The sequence below is a fragment of the Cryptomeria japonica genome, chromosome 8 (assembly GCF_030272615.1).
Source record: "Cryptomeria japonica chromosome 8, Sugi_1.0, whole genome shotgun sequence".
In the NCBI taxonomy this organism is placed as follows: Eukaryota; Viridiplantae; Streptophyta; class Pinopsida; order Cupressales; family Cupressaceae; genus Cryptomeria; species Cryptomeria japonica.
The window spans coordinates 150,078,649-150,088,839 of NC_081412.1; positions in this window are offsets into that span (position 1 = coordinate 150,078,649).

Consider the following 10,191-nt stretch of genomic DNA (forward strand, 5'->3'; position numbering starts at 1 on the left):
TGTAGCACAAAGACTCAAAGCTTGAGCAATTTTCTTCTATTTCCTTTCAATTCTTGAATTCACACATAAAAGCTCAAAGACTTATTTGTTGTAAATTTGGCAGAGGTTTTGCTTGCTTTCTAAAAGATAAAGATTACAATAGAGCCCTCAAGTATTTATAGAAGAGGAGTCTTGAGAAAAAAGGTGGGAGGGTCCTAACTAACTTGAGAGATTCTCTCAACCACCAAGACTTATTCAATAACTAACTATGACTTATTCCAACTACAGTCCTAATTGAACACAACTTGTAGTTTCTTTACATGTAATTAAAAAAGTGCAAGTAAAGACTTGACTTGCAATTTACAAAATGTTTTACATGTAACTTGTCAAAAGAAAAACTACAACTAAGAGATCACAATTCTGGAAAAATACAACTAAGTGTTGAAAAACACTTAAGCTCCAGCGTGTGAAGACATGAATCCTTCGAACTTCTGGATAATCATTTGCAGCTCATCGGGATCCAGTTCATTGGTATTTTTGGCCACGATCATGGTTTTCACGATAACATCGCTGCAACGAAGGATTGTGGCATTATTTCTCTCAAAGGAAGACTGAATTTCCCGCAAGTAAACTTGATAAGTCACTAAGGCTTGAATGGATGCTGTTGAAAATGGTTCACTTTTTCACTCTTGATGGATCTTCAACTAAAGATCAGAAAGAACCTTTTCTTCTACCAACAATTCCCCATCATGACCCATGATGGTGCAAGAAGCTTTCTGACAATGAGAGATCATATCCTAAAAAACTTCCATTTGCAGCCTCATAGCATCATCAATGTCGTCAATAAGTGACTTAAGAACAAGGGCTTTATTCTCCAAGAGCTCCTGATATTCCAAGTACACAACTCTTGAAGAAATTACTTGATGTTCTAAAAGAACACTTAACTTTTGTTGAGGAATTTTAAGCCAAGTAGTCAAGTTGTCTTCTACCTTTTCCAAGTTTCATTTGAAAGTATCAGAAACTTGGTTCAATTGTTCTTCAATGGTCTTCAACTTGACCATCATCTGGAAAACCTCCTTCAAGATTTATGCACAAAGATTATGAAGCTGATCAACCCAAGATTCCAATGCTTGTACCTTTTGAGAAGCTCTCTCAACTCTCTGAATTGATTCTCGCATCTCAGTAGAACTTGAAGAATTACTCACTTCACCAGTAGGTTTTGTGATCTTACGAACAGCTGCAACAAGTTGCCTATTGTCCTCTTCTAGCTTGTCTTTCTTGGCTATAAGCTCATCATACCGTTGTATTGGTGAAGCTACAGAATACTAGGCATCATACTTTACTACCTCATGTGTTTTCTTACCCAATTCTACCCTTGTAACTTTGTAATCAGTAGCTGGCATCTCTTTACGTGGCTTATCTGCAAGAGGTTCAACAATTTCAGCCACCTTCATCTTACTACCATCAATTGTTACCCTTGAGATTGTCTTGGCTTTTTTAGCAAACTTGGGCCTAGACTTTTTAAGTTGTTGATAATCAAAGGCATCGGGAGAAATATCCTACTTCTTCCTCTTGGGTGTGAATGAAATAAGCCATGGAGGTAAAGCCATCAACTCTCCTTCAGTAGCAGTTGCAAGCAAAGGAGAAGCAGTTTTTGTTTGAATAGTCGTTGTCACCTTGGGATAAGTATATGTCTGGATGGAAACCATGGTTTGCTCGGTAACCAAAGGACATGAATTTTGTTTCATAAACTCCTCAAAGTTGGAAGTAGAGGTATCAATCTCTGATGGATGAATGCATGCAGGAGTATCCTCGAAGATTTCCAGCAGACTCTCTTGTTGATGATCAATAGGAGGCTCAACTACTGAAATAGGGACGACATTCTGAGGAGACTCCTCCACTACTATGTCAAGATGAGATAGAGGTATCTCCGTGGAAACTGAGGAGAGAATCTCATGAGGTGACTCTGAAGCTAGTGACCCAGGAGCATCATCTAATTTTTGTCCTTCTTCTAGATCATCAGGATCGATCACATGAACGTGAAGCCAGGACTTTTCTTTCCCATGAACTGTCGCCTCCTCGGGAGGATGTACTATTGCCCGACTAACCCGCAATTTGATCCTACTGCCTGAAGATGATGCACCTTCCTTGTTGTCAATCTGAATCTTAGACTTACGTCCAAGAGGCCCCGTAGAGTCATCTTCTTTTCTAACTTTGATCTTGATGAGTCTAACACCATTACCTTTGAGCCAAGTGTTGGTGTTAGCCAAGATAGGTTGAAATCTTTTAAGAATGGACGTGCATTCTTTATGTGACCATTGGATTAAAGGAAGTCGTGCTTCTTCAACCTTTCATGAGACATACTCTGGATCGAGCACATTCCCATCATCAATCATTCCTTATGGAATGTCTACTAGGTTCATATCAATAACCTGCTCAACAGTAAGCCTGCAGTAGTCCATCTTGAGAACCTCCATTTCTGTACAGAGATCTACCCAGATATCCTCAATATGATGCACATGCACAAAGGACTTTTTGATATTTTCCTTCATACCCCGGTAGTCAAAATCTGCCCTGGACTTAAACCTTTTGAGTTTAATCTCCTGCATCTCAGTCTCCATAGCTTTGGCTTTGACGAATATGATAAGAGAATACTAGCCAATTTTCAATGGATTTATTGTAGAAATCCCCATTCCGACCTTATGTCTGACAAACTAATGAGCGTGTAAAGCCATGATTTGTCTTCTCAACTCCATAAGAATGATCTTATCAGTCGGGTATCTAGGAAGAATGTATGGCTGCCCACTATAGAATCCGACTCTCATATAAGTAAAGGTCGGGAATTGAAGAAACAAGCACCCATACTCATTGACTCTTTCCCATGCTTCATCTAACACCCTTCTATTCTTTAGAGTCTTGTCAAACTGGCACATGAAGTAACCAAAGAATGCATCTTGAACTCTTCTGAAATGTAATCTGTTGGGTCTTAAAGGCAGTTGATCAAATATTCCCACATAGGTATAAGCGAGTGATCACCCTTGGTAGGAAGACCAGGGAAATGTTTGAGTGACGCTGCCAAATACACTAAGTATGAATTCATGTAGAAAGTCATGGTAGTAGGGACTGTTGCAAGTTGCTCGCACAAAGCATCACTGATAATCTCTCCCCATGATATATGATGGGACTGCCTTATGAACACGATAAACTAATACATCCAGGGCTCAAAAACATCAGAGTGTTCAAGACCCATCATACTACTGAGGAGAGTAATGATGTCTCCAATTTCTCACTTAAAGTCACAATGGTACAACTTAGCCCATCTTGTGAAGGTGACTCATGGCTCATGAATCCACCTGTTAATATGATGTTTGTAGTCTTTTTCCCTCTTGACATAGTACTCAACTGCAGTATCCTTTGAAATTTCCATATAGACAGGTGTTGGTGGTATTCTGAAGACTTTTTCAATCGTATCTACATCAAGGCAGATTATTGCCTCACCATCATCATTTCTAATGGTTCTCCTCTCCTTGTCAAAGTGATGGGCACAAGCGAGAACAAATTCAGGTTCTAGGGCAGCCACTAGAAAAGAAGACGCATGATGGATGAGGTTGTCCAACAGTCGTTGCATATTGCTATCATGTGGATCCTCCACCCTCTTAATGAATTTTGACATGTCAACATGCCCTATCTCCGTGTCCTTGATGTGATCCACAGGAGAGAAAACTTGCGAAGGTGAAACTTCATTCTGGTACTTATCATATTTATATTTCATCTTCTTCGGAATGGGAGATGATGGCAAATCTAACATTGAAGGATAACCTAATATGTTGCGATGAAGACTTAAAAGTGTTAAGGCAACATCATAATCAGTTGCTACTAACATTTTCCTTCTTTGAATGGGAAGAACTCCAGCCCTTGCACTTCACGACTTTGTGAGAGAAAGATGGGAAATAAATGGGAATGCTGGAAATTTGACTTTGATAAATTTTGGATCTTGGGGAAAATTTTACAAGTATACAAGTGGGGAAGAACGAACATGCAATTAGATTTTTAAAACCCGAATGCAAGTATACTTGTAAAACGGAAAATGGAGAAATGAGTGAAAAATGAGAATTAGACTTGTAGGAAATGACGTGAATGGAAAGTATGGATATAGGCAATATGGATGGGTAAAATTGGGAAGATCTTGGGAATGTCACTTTCAAGAGAACGGGAAGAACTTTCAACATGCAATCCGGTTCTAAAAACCCGATTTTGGAAGAATGGGTGTTTTTCATCTTTGTAGCTTGGAATTTCAACAAAAGATAGTTAAATTCTTTTAACCATAATGGAAGATCAATTATTTTCACCCAACTTGTAATCGGGATTTAAAATCCCGAATACAAGTAAAGAGGGAAAATAGGGAAGAACAATGCAATTCACAAATTGCTTTGCAAAGAGAAAAATCTCTCTCACAAAACCGATTTTTGGGGCAAAACCAACATATACCCAAATTTACAACTAGAATGGAAAAACAAGAAAACAAGAAAATGAAACAAGAAGAAAAGAAATCATACCTTGCTTCAATCCGAAATGCTTCTTCAAAGGATGAAACAATCTTTGAAAGAAGAAAACAATCCCTTAAGTAAGCAACCAAAGGAACTTGAAAACCCTAGCCACGTTTTTGAAAAACGTCTTCAACAACAAAAACTTGGCAAAAATTGCAAGAAAATAGCACAAGAACCAGTCAAATCTCAATCAAACCCCAACGCCTAAGAAAGAGAAGGAAAAACGACTTGGGAGATGAAAGGTTTGTGACATCTTGAAGGAGAAAATTGTGGTATTCACCAAACACGTGTTTGTTGTTCTATACCAAAAAACCAGCAATCATAACCTCCAAAAGGCGTGGAAAGAGTTCAAAAATGCATGGAAATAGGGAAGAATCCAAAATACCTCTTCTTCCCCAAAAATCTCCACAAAAAATTGCTTGAAATCCTCAACAATTCGCCTTCTTTGGCTGGTCGAGTTTTTGGAAATAAAGAACAAGTTCGATTTTGCATGTAATAGTGAAAATCGGGTTTTGGAGTTCATATTACATGTTTAAAATTTTACTTTTCTTCCAACAAGGAAAAATCAGGTTTTTGAGACTCTTTAGCAAGTTTAAAATGTCTCTATTTTCTCTTTATGGAGCAAATTGGATTTTTGAGACTCAAATGCAAGTTTTAAAATGTCACTTTTCTCTATTCTAAGCAAAATTGGGTTTTTGAGAGAGATATACAAGTTATAATAACTTGTAAAGGGGAAAATAAAATCCCTTCAACAAGTTTTAATAACTTAACACATGCAATAGGGGAATAAAATCCCCATTACAAGTAAAAAGACTAAAATAGGAACTTTATAAAAGAATCACAAGTGACTTTTTAAATATGCAATTTAAAATTAACTTGTAACTTATCCAAAAAATCCCTATTATGACTTAAAAAGCCAAAAAGCAACAAGGAGGGAATAAAAAGTAAGTTACAAGTTCTTTTTCAATAAAGTGCACTTGTAATTAGCTAAAAATTTCCCTACAAAGACTAAAACAAAGGAAATCATTAAAACTTGCAACTTAAGGAAAATTTCCCACGTGGAGTCAGGGAGAAAAAATCTGAAATTGAAGGAAAGACATAGCAAACGAATCCGAAATGCAATGAAATTTGAAACGTGGTTCGAGGATGGACTGAGGATTAAGCCAGTCCAAGGGTGAAGCAAAATTTTGTCTCGGGAAGTGTGTCACAGAGTAAAATTTCCATTTTTTGACAAAAAATTTATGTAATGGTCCTTCATTTTTGTTTTAACAATGTGTATTAAGAAGCACTAGCAATAAAAAAAATTGTATTTATAATAAATATTAATTTTTGAACCCTCCATTACTTTTGCAATAAAAAATTTTGATATTTTTTTCTTATTTATTAATTTATAAGATATTCAATCTACTAAATTATGTTATCATTACAATTATTTTAAACAATTTTCATTGAGTTTATTTTGTGTAACCATTTACATTACTAAGATTTGTATCTTTAATTTTCTCAAAAAAAAAATTTACCAAAGCATCCACAAGTTAGAACCTTTTGAGTTTGAAAACCCAAAAAAACTTCATTGTAATTTCAAAATAAAGGTAGAGAATAAATTTAGTAGTTTGATTTTTATTTTTTATTTTTTTCATAAAGTCCTCCTCTTGGTGTACATCTTTAGAATGTAAATTTAGGGAATTTTCATAGATTTGACAAACATTTTACTCTTGACATATATGTGAAGGTGAGTCCTTGATGATCAGTGTTTCATTGTTGCTTCATTTGTAGTTATACCTTGTACTTTGACTAGCACTATTAGAACCATTTTTCTTTATGGTTTTGTGCAGCTCTAATATAACATTGAAAGTTATCTAGCACACATATATTAAATATTAATATATATAAAATACGTCGAGAGATATCCTTCTTGAGGCATCTATTGCAATTTTATATAAAAAAATTGATTAAAAAATAGGCACCTCAAAAAGGATATCTTGAGATATATACACGCCAATTGCAATTTATATATAATGTCATATAAATTTATTAGAAGGTATTCCATGTTCTTTGTCATGGATAGGGAAAAATGATCTTTAATTACCTTCTTAGAAGTTTCCCATTTCAAAGCCAAAGAATGATCATACATTTACAATTATGTGAGTACTAACCTTGCCATATTCAATTCCTTCGTAGGAATGAATCTTACTTTTAGTCTCTCTAGGAAAAGTTGGTTGAGTTAGGGGATTTCTTAAAGTGCTAGGGGACTACACCTCTAATTGTTCTTTGTTGGGATCTTCTCTCCCCTCAATGTTAAACTTAGGTATATCCAATGAAATCCCAAGTTCACGAGTAACTCCATGAATTTTTTACTATTTCTCATCTTTTCAAGTTGACTCATTATTCGGGAGATACTTGTGACATCCACCTCCAACTTTAAAAATTCTCTTGGAAGCTTTCAAAATCTTGAGATATATCTTCTTTTTCATAGGCTATGCTCCTCTTCACTTTTTAATTCTAGATCCCTATAGATATCTCTTGTTGGAAATAATCCAAATCACCTTCTCCTTTTGCTATACTTGATCTAGGCAAGGGCGCAAATCTAAAAAATTATCACACCACATAAACCATGCAAACTAAACAAAAAATCTCTCTAATGTTGATTTGTTTTGTAATAACAATAGATATTTCATTTGTAACTCAACAATTGATACCTTGACATAAATAACCCTAATATGAATTGGTTTTTTGTTGTTCCTTTGGTACTTTGTTTAAAAATATATTTAAATCATGATACTTGTATAAATTTAAAATGAACAAGTAGAGAATAAGAATCAATCATAGAAAAAGAGAGAACATGTCAAATTTACTCTAAAGATACTCAATGTAGAAAATTTAAAGCACTTGGTGTTATGCCTCTTTATCTCAACCATAATTAACCAGAATGATAAGGTAATTGGTTCCAAGTAGCATCCAAGAATATAGAGACTATTACAACACGCCTTCAATTCTCTCGTAATTTATCCTACTCCAAAACACACTCAAAACAACTTGCTTCACTCCTACAATTTATTGTACACACATTGTACAACTCTAGAGGATTTTAGTTTCCAATGGAACTATTTATGCTTCTAGATGATCCCTCAAATGAGAAATAACTAATAAGACTTAAAATTGCTCTTCATCTTAACAGTGAGAAGGTAGAATGGTATGTCCTCTATTTTGGATAGTTGAGTTCTCTACTTATCTGATTCGTGTAGATTTAGTAGTCAATCTTAAGAAAATTTGTCAGTTCCAAATTTCACTGCATCAAAATGATTAGCACCAATCTTAATTTTTTGTATCATGACTCAAGCTTAATAGTTTTTAAAATAATCTTTAAATTTTCTCAAAACTTGTAGAAAGGAAAATCATGGTGATCTGTAGTATCTTCCTATAACAAGAAAATTTGATCTCATAACTATTTTAAATTTTGTTATGGTGTAGATATGTCACTATTATTTTTTATTTCATCAGTTCCCTTCCACATTAATTGACCCAGTGTATATTTATTTCATAGCTTCTATAAAAATGATATAACCTTTCACAACTTTTTATTATTATTAAGGGTTACCAGAAGGGGATAGCTTTTGTACATTAATTACTCCAAATTACAAAATAGATAACATAGACCGTCTAGCAGCTATCGTGAAACTAATTCCCAAGATATTGAAGGATAACTGCTAGGTTTTCCCCAATACCCACCACATGAACCAGAACGGCCGCAGAGAGCCAGTTGTCCATGGAGTTTAGCAGCCTCCTAAATGGTCCCAGATTCCAATTCATGGCTCCAACTCTGAAGACCTCCTAGGCCTTTGAAATGAAATTTCGCTTCCTCTCTCTCTCGGTCCTTGCCTCAGTAATCTCCTCGTCCTCTGAGTCAGTATCCTCCTCCTGAACCTCAAGGATGTGATGAACATGGTTGAAATATCAGTCAGGGGTGCTTGTCAAACCATCTGAATCCAGTTCCAAAATGGCACTGGCAATGGCCTGCCCATCTACCGCTCTCACAAAGCCATTTATCTTCTGGATACAAACTTCTTTGGAGTCCAATATATCTACCATGGGGCAGATCACGACTTACTATACAAAACCATCGCACCAATGTCTATCACTGCCCAAGATGTCGTTAGCCAGTCTCCATACTGCATCCCATGTCATCTCATACGTGTAAAAAATCCTTTTGCATTGTTGCTGGATTGTCTCATCCCTGCACAAGCAACTCAAACTGAAATGGTGCACCATACTCGCAGCCCCACCCTGCAGCTAGCACGTAAAAAATATAGTTCTCAGTATGCAAATATATAGCAAGATGAAGGAGAAAAGTATCCCAAGGTCTTCTCAAAAATCATACTAACTCCAGTTTTGCAGGATATTCAAATCCTCATCGATTAGAGAGCTCTGTCAAAACTAGGAACAATTTATTCCTCGTGATCATAGATTAGGCTCCACAGTATTCTGAATCCATCCTAGATTTGACTATATCTCTCGAACTTTTACAATCACCCCGATTTGTCAAATCTACACATGAGTATCAATTCCATCCAGAGTCTGAATGTGGTTGTAGTGTGCCAGATCAAATCATCCTATGGTCTCCGAGTAAGTGTACACATATGGACGTGTATTAATCGATGCCAGACTTATGTTTCCTATTCGGGCCAGCAAGATCATCCTTTAAGATTTGGTGTAGATCTCCTCACAATATGTCACTGAAAACTTGTTCTTCTCTGTCCTTCGATGTTACTCCCAAATTGGCTACATGATCCACAACTCTGTTTGCCTCTCGAAAAATGTGTCTTACTTCGTAGTTTTGTATCTTTTTTAGGTACTGTAGAGTTTCGTCCAATATCCTTTGTAGTTTCCAGTTGGGAGTAGATTTGTTTTTTATTGCGTTGATCAATATTTGTGAATCTCCCTCTATTATTAACGCATTTAAGGCTATTTTTTAGCAATGCTTCAACCCTCTCACAAGTGCCATAACATCGGCTTTGTTATTAGTGGTAATCTCGAGGTTCCCATACATACCAAATAACATTTTACCTGATTTATCTCTTGCAATATAGCCATAGCCAGCAGCCTCGGGTTTCCCTTTGGTGACCCCATTGAAATTGAGTTTGATCCATCCGTCCCCCGGGGGTTCCCATCTAGCCAGGGATTGTTTAGCTTCCTGATAAATAATGTTTATGTTAGGAGGTTTCAGGGATCCCCATTCTCTCTAAACTTTCTTGTCCCACTCCAAGATGAATTCAATCTTTCTGTCATGAGCCTTTGTGTTGGCTACCTCACTTATTCCCCACTTGATTTTTTCAATGACCTTTTCGATCGGAAGTTCTTTTTCTTCGAAAATCCTCCTATTTTTCTCTTTCCAGACCTGCCATATCAACATGGAAGGTGAGATTGTCCACAATCCCCCAATACCAAATTCCTATGAATCCTCAACCACCTTTTGATGCAATTTGTAAGGCTATCATCTGTTGCGAAAGACCATTCCAAACTTTGACATAACCAATTTCAACATCACTTCACAAAGGTACAATCGAAAATCAAATGATTAGTGGACTCTTCACTTTGTTTGCACAAAACACATACAGTTGGCCCACAGGTTCCATAAGTTTTCAAACACTCGCCAGTAAGTATTCTA